General features: G+C 43.1%; 1 protein-coding gene and 1 long non-coding RNA gene across 7 annotated transcripts in view; one reads left to right on the top strand and one right to left on the bottom strand.

Moving 5' to 3' along the window:
* Positions 1 to 17,574, bottom strand: part of FAM118B (family with sequence similarity 118 member B) — a 54,413-nt gene that overhangs the window by 30,791 nt on the left and 6,048 nt on the right. The window lies entirely within an intron of this gene.
* On the top strand, positions 7,960 to 16,477 carry LOC130708826 (uncharacterized). Of its 3 annotated transcripts, none has more exons than XR_009009222.1 (3): positions 7,960 to 8,261; positions 8,938 to 9,055; positions 16,426 to 16,477. It is a non-coding gene; the product is annotated as an uncharacterized LOC130708826 (long non-coding RNA). The 3 variants fall into 3 exon arrangements; XR_009009221.1 differs by lacking the exon at positions 16,426 to 16,477 and adding an exon at positions 11,649 to 11,801; XR_009009220.1 differs by lacking the exon at positions 16,426 to 16,477 and adding an exon at positions 9,618 to 9,844.

The raw sequence follows: 17,574 nt of genomic DNA, 5'->3' as shown, positions 1-17,574 counted from the left end.
AGACTCAGTGTCTGATGCAGGTTCCTGAGTTGTTTTACAGATACCGTAACTGCCACCAGAGGGAAAAGGCTGACTGCATGATGACCAGACTGCAGTTATGACAAACCACTCCATCTTAAGCATTACGGAATCTATGGCTAGCACAGTGCCAAGAACTGACCTTAAGAGAATGGGATTAACACTACTGCTGAAAATAATCTGTATCTTTGTGGGCATCAAAATAATTGTAGCTTGTTCTGCCCCTGTATGGAAATGGGCAACTACAACTGTGAGCAAAGAGATGCTACAGACCCATGTCAACATCTTCCACTCTAAGAACACGGCACCCTACGTCAGCAGGAAGAAGTTACAGAAGACAGACCTTTGCCCATGATCCCACAGAAATGGAATGATGTTCTGACAAGTGGGGATTTGTAAGCAGCTTTTGGCAGGAAAGAGCTCTCTGCAGGAGGCCCCTTTGCCTTGTCACTAACCTTAAACCAGCCCCCAGCGCCCCCCCCCCCCCCCGCTCCGCCCCACCCCGGCTCTACTCATCTCCGGCCCTAGTACACCTTTCAGACCTTTTGACCACATGATACCTTTCCTAATCCTAGTCTGTTGGTTCTTTCCGTAGATCAAAGGAGTAGAAATGAAGAATAAGTAACAGATAACCAGATCTCTTCCCCAGCTTCCCCTTCAGTAATCCGGCGAACAAACTGTGAACACGATAGCATCTAAAGAAAAATCATGGGAATTCCCTGGCAGTCCAGTGGTTAGGACTTGGTGCTTTCACCGCCGTGGCCCGGGTTCAATCCCTGGTGGGGGAATAAGATTCCCACACGCTGCACAGCTGGGCAGTGGGGCGGGGAGGGATCATCACAAGACGTCAGCAAGCCTGCACACAGTGGGATGTCGATGACTGTGACCCCCTATGTGAATGACTGACTGAGATTACTTCCTTTTTTCCCTTTAAAAACTTTCACGGCCAAGCAGAATCTCTGGAGATGGTTTTGGGGGGACACTGAGTCCACCATCTCTGCAGATTGCAGGCATTCTATAATTAAAAGCAACTTTCCTTTCTACCAACATTTCTCTCTCTCTTGAGTATTGATTTCTGAGCGGCCAGCAGCCAGACCTGATTTGGTAACAGGACCTTATGAAAGTAGCGTGCCTGATTTAGGTCGCAAACTTAAGAAACACATGGAAAATCTCACTGAGTCAAAGAACAGAAAACATAGATCACCAAATGAAAATGTTAAAAAAGGATCTGGAGCAACTGAGCTTGAAAGAAATAAGGGAGGTGACCAAACCTGCTCTTACAGGGCAGTTTCTCCCAGACTCGGCCCAGTCTTCACCCCCATCACTGCCCCTCTTGGAGGTAAGTGCATTTGGCACCTCTGCCATCCTTTGCTGTAAAACAAAGCCTTTGACTTTTTAACCTGAGCTCTCTAAATTGGAAAGGTAAATTTTCAGCTTTTACTAAATGCTAGGTCATATGAGCTTGTGATCTAACATCAGTTTCTCATTCACAGAAAAAGAGATTTTTGGCTTGTTTGTTTAGCTGCCCTTTGAAAAGAATTTAAGAAACTTTCCTGTTACTTTGGAATTACCTAAATCAAGTTAAGACATGAGTCGGGGTATTTATAGATTACCACCTGCAGAGCATTCACAGAATGAAAATTCTTTCCCTAATTTATTCACTTATTTTGGCTTATGAGCTTTTCAATTTGACTGAGAAGCCTGCTCCTAAAACGCTGAGGAACTCCCTCCCTCCCTCTAGACCTGCTGGCTTCTTTACTGTCCCTCAAACAGGCCTGGAGCACTCTGGCCTGGGGCCTTTCTTTGTATGATTGTTCCTTCTGCTGGATCTTCACCCCACACCCCCCCACCAATCCACACAAGTTTCCAATCCTTTGCTCAAGGCAGACCTTCTCAATGATGAGACCCTGGCCACCGTATCTGAAACTGCAGGCTCCTCACTCACTGCATCAACTGCTCTACTTTTAATTTCATAGCGCATACCACCCCCAGTATACTAGTTATATTTATTATTAGTATAATAAAGATATTAATTACGCTTATTATTTGCCATCTGCCTCCTCCCACTGGAATATAAACTCCTCAAAGGTAGGGATCTTTGTTTAGTTCACAATGTAGCCCAAGATGCTAGACGGTGCCTGGCACAGAGTAGGCGTGAAAATACTTCCTGAATGAACTAACTGAAATGTAAGATGTTGCTCATGATCAGAATTACAAGAAAGAAATTTATTGTGCAACAGAGAATGCATTTCTAATTAAAAGAAACACCCTGTGACTGCTTTTAATGCAACTAGGACCATAAAAGGCCATTTCTTTTTAAAATGGAACAAATGGGAAAAGACAAATTCCTGTGAAAATTGAGTGCACAGTAAATCAACATTCAGGCTATCACTTTTCAGATACACCAACAGTCACAACAGGGAGTGAAGGTAATCTGATTCCAGCAGGCAAAAGAAGGATTTCAGACTTAAAAGTTTTAAGACTATCCTCTGACACTAAATGAAAAATTTTAGATGTAAATAATTTTATTTTTATAACTCAAGCTTCTGATATCTAAGATGTAAACTCATGTAGATTCTTAACGCAGGAACTCTTTCTGGCAAACAACTCAAAGACCTTAGTATTTAGGGCTAAGAAATCAGTTTCTTTTATTTAATATATTAAATCTATCCTAAGTATTTTACAACTAGAGAAGTCAAAGTCTTTTGTAGCAGCAAAAGGGATTTCGAAACACAAATTGGACTAAGTCACGGTTTAAAATCATTCAAAGGCTCTCTGTGTTTAATAATATGAAACTCCTCATCCTGCCTGCAAGTCCAGGCCTGGCCTGGCCTCTCCAGTCCTCTTGACAACATCCCTTCCAGCCCTCTGCCTCACCCACACAGAACACATCACACACCTTCCCGGCTCACACAGTCTTTGCTTAGAGTCCTAACTCTGCCAGGGAAACAGGAGGGAAGGGGGCAGGACACAACCTTTGAAAGAATAACATAGCCTGAGGACATGACATAAACTGATTTAAACCAAATGGGTCCAAGGTGGTGGACAAGTCAACTTCCACTAAACCTTGAGCCTCAGTATACACTCACTGTAATACATCAGCAAGCTAAATGACACACCCACAGGCGCCATGACAGTTCCAAGACCGACCACAAGGATCAAAAAGTGGGCAGTGGCCCCATTCCTGGAAATCCCCCTTCCCTAAATAGCTGGAATACTCCTCCCACTCATTAGCCTATGAAATTACCCACCCCTATAAAAACTGACAACCCCATACCTTGGTGCCTTTCTCACCTTCTGAGATGGCCCACATTCTGTGGAGTGTGTTTCTCTCTAAATAAATCCACTTCTTACCTATCGCTTTGTCTCTCACTGAATTCTTTCCACAATGAGACATCAAGAACCTGAGCTTCATTAAGTCCTGAGACCAGGTGTGTGATCTCAGTTGGAAGACCGTGGGTTTTGGCCGGGTTCGAGTCCTGGCACGTGGTTTCAAGTCCCAGTCTGAGGTGCAGAGTTTCAGCTGGCAACCAAGAAGGGCCAGTGATAAGGTAAGAAAATGCTGAGAGTTACGTCTTGGTCCTAAAGAGGCCTGTGGGATGCCGCAAGCCAGGCATACTAGGGAAGATGCCCTGCCGATGTCTGCTCCTTTTTGACTGGCGGGTCAACCCTGTATACTTATGCACATCCAACAGCAGGTCCAGGACACAATTGTTACTCTCTGTACTCTTCTCCTTGACTCTGAGGTTTTTCTCCTACATTCTTGCATTCTTGTTCATTCCTGCTCTATTTCTTCCTTCCTTCCTCCCTCCCTCCCTCTCTCTCTCTCTCTCTCCCCCTTTCTTTTTCTTTCTTCTGTTAACCCCAGGAAACCTATGTGACCACCAAAGTGTACTTTTTATTGCTTTTACTCCCCTCCCTCTGACCCTTACAAATGCTGACCCTTTATTCCCAACTTATATCTAGACCAACTCCCGCTCATCGTCAACACTGTTGGGGACGTCTTCTGTGCCATTTCTTTGTGACTTCTGGGGCTCTAACATCTGGTTGGGAGACTACCTTAGAAGCGATATCATCTAAAATCGTTAAGAGCAAATCTTGACTAAAATGCGTGGAGGATTTTGACTTAAGAGTGGAATTCTGGATAGCTTGGGAGATAGAGACATCACCTCAAGCTTGTCTGAAATGGGTCAGGCCTCATCAATCCCAACCAATACCCCTCTGGGCCATATATTCCGGGATTGGGAAGATTTGGACAACAGAAATTAAAAGGAAAAAACTTAGTAGGTTATGTAATCAGGTTTGGCCACCATATGAGTTAGGAAATTTAAAATGGAGTGAAATTTTCATGGCCTTGTATCTAGGCAAGGGAACCCAAAAGGAATTCAAGGGGTGTGTAGCTCGGGAGGGATAAGTCTAGGAAGACACAGAGGGCATTTTCACTGGCCCACCCTACAGAGCCGTGGATCCCAAATGAACGTGGATCCCTCCTCCCCCGAGGTACAGGCCCTTTTGGCTATGCATTTCATAGCCTAGTCTGCCCCAGACATCAGGCACAAAATTCAGAAAGCAACTGCTGGTCCTCAGACTCCAATGAATGACTTGTTCCAATTGGCTTATTTGGTTTTCAGTAATAGGGATATGGCCCAAAAGGCTGAACGCTCCCAGAGAAATATGCAAAAGGCCGAATGACTGCAGTGGCTTTGTTCGTTCAGAGACCACCAAAGAGGAAGCCGGCTTTTCTGGACCAATCCGGCCTTGGCAGACCACAAGGCCCACGGGTCCCCACACAAGGCCAGTGTACCCTGTGTGGACAAAAGGGGCACCGGAGGGAGGACTGAGATCGATGTGCCCATTGCAAACAGCCAGGCACTGGAAGAAGGAACGCCCCAGATGCCAGAGAGCGACGGGGACCCCTCGGCCATTGATGGTTTTGCAATCAGAAGACTAAGGGGGACAAGGCCAAAAGTGGCTCTGCCTAGAGATACCATCGATGTAACTAATGTAGAGCCTCCGGCGGTCATCGATGTGGCAGGCCACTTGACAGAATTTCTTATCGACACTGGTACAACCTTCTCAGTCTTAACCCAAAGGACTGGAAACCTTAGCAATCATAAGGAATACGTGATGGGGTTGTCAGGGAAGAGACATGGGCACTTTCCTGGAACGCCTTTTGTGCAAGATCAATGGCCAGCTGTTTTTACATTCCTTTCTGTTTGTGCCTGACTGTCCCATCCCTCTAATAGGAAGAGATGTATGAACTAAGTTAGGGGCCACTCTGTTTCTCGAGGGGCAAGGGAACCACCCTCATCACCAAATGGTTCTAACAAAAAGCAAAAAAGAACAGATAAAATCTGAAGCTAAAATAGAAGGCTTAGTAGACCCTGGAATGTGGAATATTGAGGTTCCGGGCTTGGCCAAAGATATCCAGCCGGTGATTATTAAGTAAAAAGGGTTACATAGTGTCTAAATATGTAACCCTTAAGTTACATGTAACTTAAGGGGAATTTCTTAAACCTAGGGGAAGATCCTCAAAAATGTTTGTAAGTAGATTACCAAAACAGGAGGCCACTGCTCTGACTAAACTGACCATAGCTGATATTCAGACCCTGATAGGAATTGTGGAAGAGGCCTTCTCCCCTAAGCTAAACAAGGAAAAGTAAAACTTTCCAACATAGGTGAATGGGTATGTCAGTCCTTCAATATCAAAAGAGGGTCAAGTAATTTAGAACTTGACTGGTCAAGGATAAATAGAAATCTTAAGTGTCTTTTCTGTAAACACTAGTAAAAAGGGTTTAGGTAAGTGACCTTGATTTGTTCCATCTGCCAGAAGCCAAATTTGAGTCCAACCTCTTGTAACTGACGGGTTTTATGGTGTACCTGTCTCAGGACTGAAATTTTGGAATGGGAACTACAAGGTCTCTGTGTTTGTGTGTTCATATGTATCTATACGTGTGTTGTAGGTGTACGGTACTACCAAAAATTAATTCATAAAAGAGCTCTACTTAATTGGCTTTAAAAAAATTAAGCACTTATGTAAATACCCAGAAATAGAAAATAAAATGGCCAGAATAAATTTCAGGTACATGTCATCTGGAAAATATTCAGTACTAAACTGATATCTAGTATTGAAGGTGGCTTAAACTTGTTGGTTTGATTAATATAGGCATGTCTTTAAAATCATCAATGTTGAGTATAGTACTTCTTTTGTACCTAGCTTTACTAGAAGTCAAATAAAACCTTATTCTATCTGTTATAAATCTGTCAACAAGAAAAGTAACTCAATGTGAAAAAAAAAAACTTTTAAGGAAAGTAAAATGTATGTTTTCAGTAAAAGAAGGTGGGAGGAATGAGGAAAAAAAAAACTGAAAAAAGTTGTGCATGATCAAGATTTTCTAAGACTGGATTCAATTTAGTTCCATAAATGAATGTTGTTGGGAGTGGGCTGGGACAAGTCTGGATTTGCTTTCTCCCTCCAAAGTTTCCTTGAAATGCTGCTTTTAATAAGCGATAGTGTGAGTTTCTTTGCCTTTAAGTGATCTGTATTTACTTTTGAGAGCTTTTGTAACTTTGGTTAAGAAATAAATATTGTCTCACAGTGACCTATGATCTTATTTGACCAGGTGTTTGTAAACTTTTTGACAAACTTCCCAAATATCAAATTTTAATTAAGTTTCTTTTGATTTCCAGGTAACTTTTGGGGTACTTTAGAGGGGCCCTGAGGCATCTTAAAGAGAAATATGTAACTAGGATTATTTGGTATGTTAAGTTAAATGTAATCATTCCTAATTCTGGTTATTGTAACGAAGTTTCTTTATCGATTACACTGTAATTGATGTGTAACCATGCCGTTTAAGTCTTTTACCATGTATAGATATTTTTGTACTCTGATGCTGTTACAAAAAGTGCTTCATCATCAAGGAGATTCATAGAAAGGCTATGGAAGCCGTTACAACAGTTCTATACCAAGATGATGACTATGCGAGGACTCCAGCCTATACTGACTTAAAACAAGGAGCTGTCCTGCCCCTGGGGCCCCTAGATCAGGCATCCAGAGGTTTTTACTCCCTGACAGGCAGGGTTGACGCCCTTACTCAGCCTTGAAGCAGTTAGAGAGGAGGAACCATCACCCTTCTGCTTCCCATAAGAATATGGGACTAAAATCTCTGAGGGGGGAATGAAACAGGAGGGAAGGGGGCAGGGCACAACCTTTGAAAGAATAACATAGCCTCAGGACATGACATAAACTGATTTAAACCAAATGGGTCCAAGATGGTGGACAAGTCAACTTCCACTACACCTTGAGCCCCAGTATACACTCACTGTAATACATCAGCAAGCTAAATGACACACCCACAGGCACCATGACAGTTCCAAGGCTGACCATAAGGATCAAAAACTGGGTGGTTGGGCTTCCCTGGTGGTGCAGTGGTTGAGAATCTGCCTGCCAATGAAGGGGACACAGGTTCGAGCCGTGGTCCAGGAAGATCCCACATGCCGTGTAGCAACTAAGCCAGTGCGCCACAACTACTGAGCCTGTGCTCTAGAGCCCGCGAGCCACAACTACTGAGCCCGTGCTCTAGAGCCCGCGAGCCACCACTACTGAGCCCACGTGCCACAACTACTGAAGCCCACGCGCCTAGAGCCTGTGCTCCACAGCAAGAGAAGCCACCGCGTGAGAAGACCGCGCACCGCAACGAAGAGTAGTCCCTGCTCGCCACAACTAGAGAAAGCCCGCACACAGCAACGAAGACCCAACACAGCTAAAAATAAATAAATTTATTAAAAAAAAAAAAAAACTGGGTGGTGGCCCAATTCCTGGAAATCCCCGCCCCTTCCTGAAATAGCTTGAATACTCCTCCCACTCATTAGCCTATGAAATTACCCACCCTTATAAAAACTGACAACCCCATACCCTGGTGCCTTTCTCACCTTCTGAGATGGCCCACACTCTGTCTGTGGAGCGTGTTTCTCTCTAAATAAATCCACTTCTTACCTGTCAGTTTTTCTCTCACTGAATTCTTTCCACAATGAGACATCAAGAACCTGAGCTTCATTAAGTCCTGAAACCAGGTGTGTGATCTCAGTTGGAGGACTGTGGGTTTTGGCTGGGTTCGAGTCACGGCCACGTGGGTTCAAGTCCCAATCTGGGTTTTGGCCAGGTTGGAGTCCTGGCATGTGGGTTCAAGTCCCAATCTGAGGTGCACAGTTTCAACTAGCGACCACGAAGAAACAGTGATAAGGTAAGAAAATGTTGAGAGTTAGGTCTCAGTCTTAAAGAGGCCCGTGGGATGCCATGAGCCAGCCATACTGGGGGGGACGCTCTGCCGATGTCTGCTCCATTTTGACCGGCGGGTCAACCCTGTATACTTATGCACATCCAACAGCAGGTCCAGAACAGAATTGTTGATCTCTGAATTTTTCTCCTTAACTCAGGTTTCTCTCTTACATTCTTGCATTCTTGTTCATTCCTGCTCTATTTCTTTCTTTCTTCTGTTAACCCCAGAAGACCTGTGTGACCACCATGGTGTACTTTTTTTAAAAAAATTAATTAATTAATTAATTAATTAATTTTTGGCTGTGTTGGGTCTTCGTTTCTGTGCGAGGGCTTTCTCTAGTTGCGGCGAGCAGGGGCCACTCTTCATCGCCGAGCGCGGGCCTCTCACTGTCGTGGCCTCTCCCGTTGCGGAGCACAGGCTCCAGACGCACAGGCTCAGTAGTTGTGGCTCACGGGCCTAGCCGCTTCACGGCATGTGGGATCTTCCCGGAGCGGGGCACGAACCAATGTCCCCTGCATTGGCAGGCGGATTCTTAACCACTGCGCCACCAGGGAAGCCCCTAGGTGTGCTTTTTATTGCTCTTACTCCCCTCCCTCTGACCCTTACAAATACTGACCCTTTATTCCCAACTTATATCTAGACCAACTCCCGTTCATCGTCAACACTGTTGGGGACGTCTTCTGTGCCGTTTCTTTGTGACATCTGGGGCTCTAACACCTGGTTGGGAGACTACCTTGGAAGCGATAGTATCTAAAATTGTAAGTGCAAATCTTGACTAAATTGCACGGTGGATTTTGACTTAAGAGTGGAATTCTGGATAGCTTGGGAGATAGAGACGTCACCTCAGGCTCGTCTGAAATGGGTCAGGCTGCATCAATCTCAACCAATACCCCTCCGGGCCATATATTCCAGGAGTGGGAAAGATTTGGACAACAGAAATTAAAAGGAAAAAACTTAGTAGGTTATGTAATCAGGTTTGGCCACCATATGAGTTAGGAAATTTAAAATGGAGTGAAGTAACCTATGGTCAAATTTTCATGGCCTTGTATCTAGGCAAGGGAACCCAAAAGGAATTCAAGGGGTGTGTAGCTCGGGAGGGATAAGTCTAGGAAGACACAGAGGGCATTTTCACTGGCCCACCCTACAGAGCCGTGGATCCCAAATGAACGTGGATCCCTCCTCCCCCGAGGTACAGGCCCTTTTGGCTATGCATTTCATAGCCTAGTCTGCCCCAGACATCAGGCACAAAATTCAGAAAGCAACTGCTGGTCCTCAGACTCCAATGAATGACTTGTTCCAATTGGCTTATTTGGTTTTCAGTAATAGGGATATGGCCCAAAAGGCTGAACGCTCCCAGAGAAATATGCAAAAGGCCGAATGACTGCAGTGGCTTTGTTCGTTCAGAGACCACCAAAGAGGAAGCCGGCTTTTCTGGACCAATCCGGCCTTGGCAGACCACAAGGCCCACGGGTCCCCACACAAGGCCAGTGTACCCTGTGTGGACAAAAGGGGCACCGGAGGGAGGACTGAGATCGATGTGCCCATTGCAAACAGCCAGGCACTGGAAGAAGGAACGCCCCAGATGCCAGAGAGCGACGGGGACCCCTCGGCCATTGATGGTTTTGCAATCAGAAGACTAAGGGGGACAAGGCCAAAAGTGGCTCTGCCTAGAGATACCATCGATGTAACTAATGTAGAGCCTCCGGCGGTCATCGATGTGGCAGGCCACTTGACAGAATTTCTTATCGACACTGGTACAACCTTCTCAGTCTTAACCCAAAGGACTGGAAACCTTAGCAATCATAAGGAATACGTGATGGGGTTGTCAGGGAAGAGACATGGGCACTTTCCTGGAACGCCTTTTGTGCAAGATCAATGGCCAGCTGTTTTTACATTCCTTTCTGTTTGTGCCTGACTGTCCCATCCCTCTAATAGGAAGAGATGTATGAACTAAGTTAGGGGCCACTCTGTTTCTCGAGGGGCAAGGGAACCACCCTCATCACCAAATGGTTCTAACAAAAAGCAAAAAAGAACAGATAAAATCTGAAGCTAAAATAGAAGGCTTAGTAGACCCTGGAATGTGGAATATTGAGGTTCCGGGCTTGGCCAAAGATATCCAGCCGGTGATTATTAAGTAAAAAGGGTTATACAGTATCTAAATATAAGGTACAAATTTCTTAAACCTAGGGGAGATCCTCAAAAATGCTTGTAAGTAGATTACCAAAACAGGAGGCCACTGCTCTGACTAAACTGACCATAGCTGATATTCAGACCCTGATAGGAATTGTGGAAGAGGCCTTCTCCCCTAAGCTAAACAAGGAAAAGTAAAACTTTCCAACATAGGTGAATGGGTATGTCAGTCCTTCAATATCAAAAGAGGGTCAAGTAATTTAGAACTTGACTGGTCAAGGATATATAGAAATCTTAAGTGTCTTTTCTGTAAACACTAGTAAAAAGGGTTTAGGTTAGTGACCTTGATTTGTTCCATCTGCCAGAAGCCAAATTTGAGTCCAACCTCTTGTAACTGACGGGTTTTATGGTGTACCTGTCTCAGGACTGAAACTTTGGAATGGGAACTACGAGGTCTTTGTGTTTGTGTGTTCATATGTATCTATACGTGTGTTGTAGGTGTACGGTACTACCAAAAATTAATTCATAAAAGAGCTCTACTTAATTGGCTTTAAAAAAATTAAGCACTTATGTAAATACCCAGAAATAGAAAATAAAATGGCCAGAATAAATTTCAGGTACATGTCATCTGGAAAATATTCAGTACTAAACTGATATCTAGTATTGAAGGTGGCTTAAACTTGTTGGTTTGATTAATATAGGCATGTCTTTAAAATCATCAATGTTGAGTATAGTACTTCTTTTGTACCTAGCTTTACTAGAAGTCAAATAAAACCTTATTCTATCTGTTATAAATCTGTCAACAAGAAAAGTAACTCAATGTGAAAAAAAACATTTTTAAGGAAAGTAACATGCATGTTTTCAGTAAAAGAATGTGGGAGGAATGAGAAAAAAAACTGAAAAAAGTTGTGCATGATCAAGATTCTCTGAGATTGGATTAAGTTTAGTTGCATAAAAGAATTTTGTTGGGAGTGGGCTGGGACAAGACTAGATTCGGTTTCTCCCTCCAAAGTTTTCTTGAAATGCTGCTTTTAATAAGCGATAGTGTGAGTTTCTTTGCCTTTAAGTGATCTGTATTTACTTTTGAGAGCTTTTGTAACTTTGGTTAAGAAATAAATATTGTCTCACAGTGACCTATGATCTTATTTGACCAGGTGTTTGTAAACTTTTTGACAAACTTCCCAAATATCAAATTTTAATTAAGTTTCTTTTGATTTCCAGGTAACTTTTGGGGTACTTTAGAGGGGCCCTGAGGCATCTTAAAGAGAAATATGTAACTAGGATTATTTGGTATGTTAAGTTAAATGTAATCATTCCTAATTCTGGTTATTGTAACGAAGTTTCTTTATCGATTACACTGTAATTGATGTGTAACCATGCCGTTTAAGTCTTTTACCATGTATAGATATTTTTGTACTCTGATGCTGTTACAAAAAGTGCTTCATCATCAAGGAGATTCATAGAAAGGCTATGGAAGCCGTTACAACAGTTCTATACCAAGATGATGACTATGCGAGGACTCCAGCCTATACTGACTTAAAACAAGGAGCTGTCCTGCCCCTGGGGCCCCTAGATCAGGCATCCAGAGGTTTTTACTCCCTGACAGGCAGGGTCGATGCCCCTACTCAGCCTTGAAGCAGTTAGAGAGGAGGAACCATCACCCTTCTGCTTCCCATAAGAATATGGGACTAAAATCTCTGAGGGGGGAATGAAACAGGAGGGAAGGGGGCAGGGCACAACCTTTGAAAGAATAACATAGCCTGAGGACATGACATAAACTGATTTAAACCAAATGGGTCCAAGATGGCGGACAAGTCGACTTCCACTACACCTTGAGCCCCAGTATACACTCACTGTAACACATCAGCAAGCGAAATGACACACCCACAGGCACCATGACAGTTCCAAGGCTGACCATAAGGATCAAAAGGTGGATGGTGGCCCCATTCCTGGAAATCCCCGCCCCTTCCTGAAATAGCTGGAATACTCCTCCCACTCATTAGCCTATGAAATTACCCACCCCTATAAAAACTGACAACCCCCATGCCCCGGTGCGTTTCTCGCCTTCTGAGATGGCCCACACTCTGTGGAGTGCTTCTCTCTAAGTAAATCCACTTCCTACCTATCACTTTGTCTCTCACTGAATTCTTTCTGCAATGAGACATCAAGAACCTGAACTTCATTAAGTCCTGAAACCTGGTGTGTGATCTCAGTTGGAAGACCTTGGGTTTTGGCTGGGTTCAGTCCCAATCAGGATTTAGGTTGGGTTCAAGTCTCGGCACATGGGTTCAAGTCCCTATCTGAGTTTTACACAGTTTCAAAGCTACATGCAGCGAATTCTCAGTCCCCTGAGTTCTTCCTCTGGCCTGGCACGATTATATTCTGTATATGCTGGTAGAGTTTAAAATGACTGGAACTGTATTAGTCACAGCAAATCCATTGCTTTGCAGTCACAAGTTGTTGAATTTTCATGTTAAAATACCTGTTAAATGCCAGGCATTGGGCTAAAAGTGATACTATTACCGCATCCAGTTCACCTCCAACAAACACCATTGTAGTGTTTACAGTGAGCCAGGCACTGTTTTCTGCGCTTTACAACGTTCACTCCTCTATGAAGCAGACACCATCACCATCACATGTCACAGATATCACAGATAACGGAAGCACAGAGATGTTAAGTAACTCGCTAGTGGTCACATGGCTATTTATTACATAGTAGATACGGGATGCTGATGCCAGAGTCCACGTTGTAGAGACACAACTCAATACTGTCTCACCAGAGATGACTAACGTCATACCCTTAAGGGCCAAACCCTTGAAAAGTCTCCATCTTTTAGGGGCAACGGAACTGTAAACATGTACTGACCATTATGGCAAAATTCAATGAAATAGTTCGGACTTATCTTCCTTTACCTCTCAGAAGCACCTGACACTTAATCCCATCCTCATCTCCCGTGGACACTGTGTTTTCCTGGCCTTCCTCCCAACCCCGTAGGGAGAGCTCCTCTTCCTCTGCCCACTCCCTGAATGTGGACTGTCTTCACAGCACCACCTGAGGCTCTCCAGTTTAACCACGTTACCTACTCCCTGCTCTCCCCACCCCACTTACTCCAGTGGTTTACGAGGCCAACTAAATGCTAATGGCTCCCAAATCTGTGTCTTCAGCTCAGATCCCTCCTGTGTTTCAGACCCATGAGATACCTACTCAGAAGTTTCATTACAGCCCTTCAAAACTCAAACATACTTTTAGACAGTCCTATTTCAAACTTAAAGATCAAAACAGTTCAAAAACCTGCTCCTTATCATGTGTTGGAGGTCTCTGAATGGCAGAAATAATCTCTGGGAGATAGGATTACAGGTGATTATTTCCTTCTTTCTGTCTCAAGCACTAACACAAGTATTTATTGATTTTGAAAGAACTGTCATCTACTTTAGGAAAGTTCTTGCAAGTACCTTTCCTGGACCAATCTCAGTAATCCCTTAAGAACAAGAGAATGATGGACCAGTGGGAATGTAGGAAAGTGGCTAAGCTTGTAACTGTAAACTAGCTGATATTCCTTTCAGGGTATTTGGATTTCTTCCTAATAAAAAATTAACTGAAAAATATTCTCTTTGATCTGTAAATGAACTGAGGGATGAAAGCATTGTTTAGACCTGAAACAAGAATCTTAAAGCTCCAAAAAGAGGTTATTATCTGCCACAGAGGCCCACCAGAGCTAGAAAGACTAGGCTGACTTAGAAGAAACAGCTTTAAAAGCATTGCTTTGCAGAGCAGGCGGCATCAGACTTAAAAAGTGGCCAGTGAAAATAATTAAGGAAAAAAGATAGATGAGAGAAAAACAGGTTAGGGAGACCTAAAAACATACTTTCATAAAGAGCGAAGGAGGTCAATGCAAGACTGAGGAGTCACAGGGAGAGACAAGAGGGCTGGATGGCCTGGGCCCCGAGGTGGGGACAATGCATGGGGGCAGAGGTAGTCGGGGAAAGCACTTCTGCTTTCTGAGAAAACGAACAGGTTGCATGTAGGCACCCGGGAATACGTTTAGGGTACAGCGAAGTAGAAAGAACAAGTGATCCCATTTGGTTCTGTGGAGAAAAGCAATTTTGAGGAGGAACTCTTGGAGCAAGTGTAAGCATCCTGGTTTCATGTTGACATCAATTCAAAAAAACTGTATTCTTAAGAGTTTGCCCCTGCTTTTACACCACACGTTTTCTTATACGTAAATCCCCTTCGGGGTTTTTTGTTTTTTTTTTTTTTAACTTTTCTTCCTTCATTTACCTTAGCGTCTTAGTAAAATTAACTTTTTAAAATATTAAGTACTTGTGGATTCACGCAAAGAGCAGCAGAGCATGTTTCTAGAGCAGAAGAAAGAGAGAAGCAGTGCACTGCAGTGACTGAGGCCAGTGGGCAAGTTGGGGTGATGGGGGAACCGGGAGGAAGTGAGGAGAGGGCTGGACCCTCCAGGTCCCCATGGACATGCCTTAGTGGGGTCTACAGAGCTGTGGTGAAACGCTAAGTTCTTATCGCATTCATTCTGGCAATAGATCTCAAACCTGCTCCAATGTGGAGAGCAGGAAACTGAAAACTATAATGGGCTCTCATTAAAGCTGTCATATCCATATGACAAGAATGGATATTATGAAAAATGATCAAAGGAAAAGAAAAGATCGGGAGAAAGATCACAAGAATCATAGAAGAAAATGTCCCAGGATTGAAGGACATGAATTTCCAGAATGAAAGGGTCCACTGAGCACTCAGAATAGTCGATGATGAAATACCTGCACCAGGGTACATCATCATGAAACTCCAGACCACCAGGGAGAGAGAGAATATCCTCAAACTTCCAGTGAGGGAGAAAAGAAAAACCAAACCAACAAAACAAGGTTTTGTAGAAAAGGTGTGAACCACCACACCTCCAGGACACTTACAGACACCGGGAAGTACAACGAGGGCTTCAAAACTCTGAGGGAAAATTATTTCTAACCTGGGACTCGATTACACTTCCAAACAATCAAACAAGTTTGTGGGCAAAATAAAGTCTTTCAGATACTTCTTGGGATGTAAGATGTGAGCCAAGAAATGGGATGGCATGGGGGCCAGCCCAGGAGGAGAGTAAAGGTCAGTTCCTGAATGATAGTGACAGGAAGCAGTAAAGGCAGGAGGAAGGTGGTGCGGGGCTCCAATAAAAAATGGAAGTGATACATTTGAGCCCAGAGATAATGTTACTGATATGAATGGGATTAATACATTAGAGCATTTGGGAAAAAATTAACATAGGTAAGTGAAATAACCAGGCAAAGGTGAACCTACATACAGGGAACAGCAACGCAGGATCACCTGGCTCAACCAATGGTGGACGACATTGGGCAGAGGTATAAATACAGGAGTGTCTGCCGGGCGGGAGGGAGGGAGGGAGACTGATTCCTGGGCCCTAACTCAGCATTCACTGAATCAAAATTTCTAGAGGCGTGATCTGTAGCTTTAAAAGTACCTCAGGTGATTCTTATCATCAAGCAAGTTGGGGAAATGCTGACTAGTACTTTGGAGTCAGTAAACAGAGTGGATTTGGTTTTCTGAGTCAGTTAACAGTGCAGCTCTCTTTATAACAGCTAGTGTAAGTCATTTTCATTAAGCCAACAATATCATTAGAGCAAACACAGCATATTCCAATCACTAACAATTAATACACACATACACACACACACACACACACACACACCCAATCCACATCTTTTTATATGGTCAATTAATCTATGACAAAGAAGGTAAGAATACACAATGGGGAAAAGACAGTCTTGTCAATGTGTGGGGAAAACTGGACCGCTACCTGCAAAAGACTGAAAGTGGGCCACTTTCTTACACCATATACAAAAATAAACTCAAAATGGATTAAAGAGTTAAATGTAAGACCTGAAACCAAAAGCTCCTAGAAGAAAACATAGGCAGTACACTCTCTGACCTTGGTCTTAGCAATTTTTTTTGGATCTGTCTCCTCAGGCAAGGGAAACAAAAGCAAAATAAACAAATGGAACTACAGTACATCAAACTAAAAAAAAGCCTTTGCACAGTGAAGGAAACGATCAACAAAACAAAAAGGCAGCCTATGAATAGGAGAAGACATTTGCAAACAACATCAGGTAAGGGGTTAATACCCCAAATATACAAAGAATTCATACAACACAACATCAAAAAACAAACAACCTGATTAAAAAATGGGCAAAGGACCTGAATAGACATTCTTCCAAGAAGATATACAAATGGCCAACAGGCACATGAAAAGATGCTCAACATCACTAATCATCAGGGAAATGTAAATCAAAACCACAATGATATACCATCTCATACCTGTCAGAACGGCTATCATCAAAAAGTCAAGAAGTAGCAAGTGTCTTTATGGTGAGAATGAGAGAAAAGGGAACTCTCGTGCACTGTTGGTAGGATTGTAAACTGGTGCAGCTACTACAGAAAATTGTACAGAGATTCCTCAAAAAATTAAAAACAGAATTGCCATATGATCCAGTGATTTCACTTCTGGGTATTTACTCAAAGAAAAAACACAAATTCGAAAAGACACATGCACACCAGTGTTCACTGCAGCATTATTTACAATAGCCAAAATATGGAAGCAAACTAAGTGTCCACCGATAGATGAATGGATAAAGAAGATACACACACACACACACACACACACACACACACACACGAATATTACTCAGCCATAACAAAAAAGAAATCATGCCACTTATAATAACATGGATGGATCTAGAGAGTATTACGCTAAGTAAATAAATCAGAGAAAGACAAATACCATATGATCTCACATGTGCAATCTAAAAAAACAAAACAAAATGAAAACAGACTCACAGATACAGAGAACAACAGGTGGTTGCCAGAGGGGAGGGGGGGTGGAGGTGGGGGAGAAATAGGTGAAGGGTATTAAGAGGTACAAACATCCAGTTATAAAATAAATAAGCCACAGGGATGTAACATACAGCGTAAGGAATATGGTCAATAATATTCTAATAACTTTGTATGGGGACAGATGGGTAACTAGACTTAATGCAGTGATCATTTCATAAAGTATGCAAATATCAAATCACCATGTTAGCACACCTGAAACTAACATACCACTGTATGCAAACTATA

The sequence above is a fragment of the Balaenoptera acutorostrata genome, chromosome 9, assembly GCF_949987535.1.
Source record: "Balaenoptera acutorostrata chromosome 9, mBalAcu1.1, whole genome shotgun sequence".
In the NCBI taxonomy this organism is placed as follows: domain Eukaryota; kingdom Metazoa; phylum Chordata; class Mammalia; order Artiodactyla; family Balaenopteridae; genus Balaenoptera; species Balaenoptera acutorostrata.
This window is presented reverse-complemented; position numbering and strand designations above follow the sequence as displayed.